This window comes from Emydura macquarii, unplaced genomic scaffold (genome assembly GCF_026122565.2).
Source record: "Emydura macquarii macquarii isolate MOO-44397 ecotype Brisbane River unplaced genomic scaffold, CSIRO-AGI_Emac_v2 contig_3220, whole genome shotgun sequence".
Taxonomy (NCBI): Eukaryota; Metazoa; Chordata; order Testudines; family Chelidae; genus Emydura; species Emydura macquarii.
The window spans coordinates 7,056,495-7,062,516 of record NW_027133357.1 but is presented as its reverse complement, the minus strand read 5'-3'; positions in this window follow the sequence as shown (position 1 = coordinate 7,062,516).

The following is a 6,022-nucleotide window of genomic DNA, read 5'->3' as shown; positions in this document are numbered from 1 at the left end:
CGGCTAGTTGTAAGAGCTCCTTGCTTGGTTTTACAATTGGCACTCCAGGAAAACAACTCTCGCTTCCCCCTAATTTATTTTTGGCCTCATCTTTTGTAAATGGTTCACTGAGCTACTGTTTTTCACCTCTCGCCCGCTTCCCTTTTAAAAGGCTCTCTGTGCCATCTGGGATAGCTTTGGCCTTTGCAAAGCTAGTTGTGATCAGTAGTGGAACAGAGCCCTCATTCGATCACCTTTGGTGGGCTGTGAAACTCAGCAGGTGTTGGGGGGACAGATATTCGCTAGCCAGCTTCACAGACAGCCGGGTGGTTCTAAAAAATTCTTTTGATCTGTTTTATCCCACAAGCCTAGAAGGATAGGTTAGAGCTTTTGTGCTGGAGTGAAGCAGGCTGGGTGACACAGTGGGCTTTCACGTGCAGAAAGCTGAACTTTGCTAATATCAGCTCAACAAAAGCAACAGCACCAGAAAGCAGAATGGCAGAGGTGCTGCAAGCCAACACCAGTTGGCCCTCACACAGTGCTTTTCATCTGTAGATCTCAAAGCACTCTGCAAAGAAAGGTTGTTTACAGATGGGAAAACAGACCCCCAGGAAGGGAAAGTGACTCACCCAAGGCCATTTAGCAGGTCAGTGGCAGAACTGGGAATAGAATCCAGGTCTCCTGACGCCCTGCCCAATTCCCTGCACACTAGACCCCACTGCTGAAGGGCTAGTGGTACACTGGCCTAGAGAAAACTGACATAGGGCATCTTCATGGCAAAGCAATGCGTGTGATTGCATCACAGATAGGCATACATGAACAGCTCTACTGCTCTTTTCAGTGAGCTAGCTCAAAGGTGGCTCAAGCATCCCTATGCATGCTGCAATCATCCCTCCTGATAGCAGTGTAAACATATCCTACTACATGACGAGATCAGGGTCACACAACCTGACTGGGGTTATGACTGATAGAGGTCAGTCTATGGCAGAGCCAGGAACTGATGAGTCCTATCTTAGTATCTTAGCCACAAACCCACCTTTCCAGAGCTCTGCAACCATTATCCGATTCTTCCTCCTTGCTTAGGATAATCTTCGGTCACAGAGCTGGAGAGGTAAATCCAATACATTACAGAGCGAGTGCATCTCTCCATGCCCAAAGCCTGTCTAATCCTTTACTAGATAAAATATGCTGGACACCTCTTACAGTGAAGTCATATTTTTTTATTAGGGGCCAGATTCTAATCTCAGTGGTGCTGGCATACATCTGGAACCATTTCACTGAAGTCAAGAGTTGCTCCAGATTTTACACCAGTAAATCTGCTAACAAGTCAGAAGCAGATTGTGTGCCTTTGCTCACACTGGCAAGCACCTACCCTCCTGACTAGTCCATGAATAAGCACTGCCTTTAGCATTTTGCTCCCAAAGTGCCTCTAGAAATGAATCTTATTAGAGAGAAAGGCTGGCCCCGTGGTTAGGGCGCTGGTCTCTGACTCAGGACACGAGTTCAATTTCCAGCTCCACCCTGCATAACCTTGGATAAAATCACTTGATTTCTGTGTGCCTTGATTTCCCCGTCTGTTCCTTCCCTTCTCTGTGTTCTCTAAGATTATAAATTCCATGGGACAGGGACTGTCTCTTACTAATGTCATTGTACAGCGCCTAGCACAACAGGGCCCCACTCTCACTTGGTGCCTTCAGGCACTACTGTAATATAACTTACAATGCAATAATCCCTGTGATCACAAAGGATGCTTGTCTGCTTTCATCTCCGCCCCCTGGGAGCCTTGGATCCAACTCATCAAACAATAACTCAGTGGATATTAGTAAATCACTGCACACAATTAAGGCCACAAGGGTGGCAGTGGATAAGGAGTTGAAAAGCTTTCGATCAAAACAGCAAGGGTTTGAGAGGAAAATCTTGATGTTGAGATAACAGTCGATTGATATAATAATTCCCTCTTGCTGACAGGGAAAAACAGGCCTGAAAAGCACTGAGAAATTGAATTGATGGTCTAGGGCTGTGGCTGAGATTAAGAATCTGACAGGGAGCTGATGAATTTGGAAGATGAAACAAAGGACCCGATTCTCATCTTACTTAGGACTGCTCTACACACAGTTTTTGTACTTGTATAACTATTATTTACCAATATAGTTATACTGGTACAACCACTAGAGTGGATGCGGTTATATCAATCTAACTTATTTCCCTTCCCGCATAGGAACAGCTCTCCTGGCATAAGCATTTATACTGGTATAACTGCACCTACATTAGGAGGGCTGTACTACTTTCATTACACTGATATAGCTAAAGCCGTGCCGCTTTTGTGTGCACACAGCCCAGTGTGTTATTTGAGTTTACACCAGTGCAACTCGTGCAGAGTAAAGCTGGCGTTAAGGCAGAAGTGAGTCAGGCCCCTCCCTTCTGAAAAAAGATGGTTTGCAGGTGAGAAGAAAAGGTCAGCGATAAAATAGATGCTGAAAATTTAGAATGATTAAACAACCTATTCAATTAGGACACCTTGTTCATTCGACAGGAAAATGGATCAAACTCTGCCCTTTTTCTTTCTCTCTGCATAGCCCGAGGAGTCCTCCTCACCAAAATGTCATTTCTGAGCTCTCTCTTTAGTTCTAACGTCTCGCCTATAAATTACTTTTGAAACATTTATGTTATGTGGTTTTGGAGACCTCGCTTTGAATAACTTTTCCTCGGGCTAAAGAGGCGCACTTCCTCGCTGGGTGGAAGTGATTCTAAGGAGTCAGGCCAGCAGCATGAAGAAGAAAGGTTCAAGGCCGGGGGGGGGCCAAATGCTGATCTTGGTTATGCCCGTGTAAATCTGGCGTAACTCCACTGACATGGGTGGAATTCGTTCCGGATTTACTGTGCAGATCAGAAATGGGACCCTGCCCTCGCTAATCCGTGTATGGTATTTCTAAGATGCTTATCACCTTCTTATCTAGGCACCGATTGGATCTGATCCTCAACTATTGTCTGGCCTTTTTATGCTGCTCGGGCCTGAAAGGGGGCAGAAACTCCCCCGCTTAGAACTCCCCCCTGCAGCTGCCCTAAAGGCTCTGCATTGGCCTTCCTCCTAACCGCGCGTCAGGATGGGGCCAGAATGCACTGCCCTATTACTGTCCTCTGCATCCCAGAGGGAGCTAGGGGAAGCAGGCCGTAGGTTGGAGCAGCCCAGAAGTTGCTTTAATTTACATTGGCGGAGGAGGCAGGCCCCTGAATGGCCTCCTGATACAAGGAGTGCCCAGGAGGCTGAAAGCACCCCCACCTTCCCATTCCTGCCCCAAGCACAGGAACAGAGTAACAGAGAACCAAGCCCAGTGAAAAGAAAAGCCCTGAATCCCCCTGCCTTGCACCTTGCGCTGTGATTTACAGTTGTGCGTGTGGCGGGTAACACCCCTTCCACGGGGATGGCAGCGTTTCACACCCACTTGGCACAGATGGTGGGTGGAGAATGACAAGGCGCAGGTTAGGGGAAGATCCAGCCCACCACCCCACTCCCAGCACTGTACTTTTCTAAGGGCGCGTCTACACGCTTAAAGTTCACAGCGGCACAGCCGTATCGGCACAGCTGCGCGGCTGCGAGAGCGCCTGTGCAGCCGCTTGATGTCGGCGGGCGAGAGCTCTCCCAACAACACGGCGCTGTCCACACTAGCGCTTCTGCCGGCAAAACTCACGTCGCTCAGCGGATGCTTTTTTCCACGCTGGGCGACAAAAGCTTTGCTGGTGTAAGTGCTAGTGTCGACAAGGCCTAGGCGACACAATCTCTTTTTGTAACTCAGTGACCAGAATAGATGGTGTTCCACAGGGAGCCTAACAGGGAATTGTATGTGATCCCCTCTCCTCAGCTCACACGTTCTCTGTGGCTTTCCATTACTGCATACGGAAGCCAGGGACAGACTCCAAGTCTTGGGCAAAGTTTTCCAGCTCTTCTTGTCCCAGAGCTCGTCCTAGGTTTCACAGGGAACCTCAAATTCAAGGCACCCTCGTTTCCAGCCCCAGGCCCAAATCATGCACGAGCTCTCTGCTGGGCTCCTGCCCCAGTTACGCAGGCAGGAGCGGAACTACAGGCAGCTGGGACCTTCCACATGCAACCTGACGGAGCCTGACCTCACGTCACCTCTCTCCCTGCTGCCCTCTATCACCAAGGAACCTCCCACACCAGACGCCCTTTATTGATAAGATTTACACAGGATCCCCGCAGCTACAAGAGCTCATCCCGGAGCTGTTGGCAATCCTGCAGTGACACAACTGAAGCGGCAGGTGCGCAAGGAAGGAAAAAAACAAAAGGGAGCCGAGCCGGCAGCTGTTGCATCAGATTGGAGAGGAAAGGGGAATGAGTGTTTGCCACAGGCCAAAGGGAAAAAATCCATGGGGAAATCAGACTTCTAAGCGGGGTTATAAAGACCTCCTTTCATGCTGCCTCCTATGCTTAACAGGGCTTATGGCCTGACTCCCGGCTGACCTGCCCCAGAGGTGGTCATTTACACCTGTGCAAGTGGGTGGAAAACATTCACACAGGACTGAGAAAGGCCCGAGCTAGGGAGAATCAGGTCCACTGAGAACCCTTCGGATCAGTGCTTAGAATCTGGGTCTAGAAGCTGGGCTGCAAGGGCCACGTTCACAGCTACCCTGCAGCTCCTTTGTCACTGTGAGGCTGGTGCAAAAAGAACACAAGCATGCCCTCCCCTCAACCCCCCTCCCCCCATATTCCCAGTGCACTGGACCCTATGCCGGGCGCAGAATCCTCTCTGGGGCAGGGGTTAGTCCGGGGTGGGCTGGAGGAGGTAGGGGGAGGTGGTGATTCTGCATCCGGCAGTGGCCTGTAGGAGCTATTTCAGCAGTGGCCCGAGTCAGGGCAGCTCTCAGAGGCTACAAATAGCTTGCCGCTCCCCTCTGTCCCGGCACAAGCCCTCGGAAAACCAATAATAAATCACAGTCCCAGCTCAGGGATCTCTCTGGCCTACCAAGTCCCAGAGTCAGCAGAAGGATCCCACGCACGCACACCTGCCAGCCCATTTCCCCTCCCATCCAGTAACCATGGGGAAGTATCAGTCCGTTTCCCGACCAAGAAGGAAACCACTGACGCTGACTGCTTAAGAGAGAAATCACCTTGTTAGTCAAGGAGGCGCCGGCCCAACTCAACCCGTCACAAATCCTGCTCTGTGGAGAAGCTAGGAGGCGTCAAGCGGTGCACAGTAAATCAGGGGCTGAGTACTGAATAGCAAAACGTCATGGTTATCTGCCTGGCCTAAAGCAATGAGCCTCTTTCTGCTCCGTGAGGGCCGCACAGCCCCCTGTTCCTGCCAAGGGGATATTAATATGGCCTAACGTGTTCAGATGGATTTCTGGGAGGACTGCACAGGCCGGATCCTAAGCACAGCCTGGACCCTAGTTAACGGCAAAGCCTGGCTCCCAAAATTCACCAAGGTGTTTCCTTCCTTTTCCATCTCTCAATCTAGAGCTGATCCTGCAGGCTGTGGACTTTTGGGCTAGCTGCTAAGTACATATTTAAGGGCCTCGGATGGTGCTGTACTCAGGCAGGCCACCATGGCCGCGCTGCTTTTTTTAGACCTTATGTAGCCTCTGCCACTAGCATGGGATGGTGCAGAACCATTCTGCCAGCCAGGGAAGTCCCCTCCATCAGGGGAATTCCCAAGGGCTGGACCCACATCACAGTGACAAACAGAGCTGGGCAAGAATTTTTCCCATTAAATGATTTTTTTGTTTCAGAAAATGCCGGAAATGAAGCCAAAAAACGTCCCTTTTTGACATTTTCAAAACCTAGTTGCATTTTTCGGTTTGCAGCCACTTTTCATTGTGAAATGGTAAATTAATTTATACAGCGTAAAAGATCAAAAGAATGCTAAGGTGTCAACATTTGAACAAAACGTTTTACAACGATCAAAACAAAATGTTCCCCTTAATCTGACCCAAATGCTTTTCTTCAGCATTCTTCAGATTCTCAGTTCATGGAAAGATGAGATTTTGCTTTTTTTGTCCTGATTTGGGATAGAGAAAATTTTTTCAT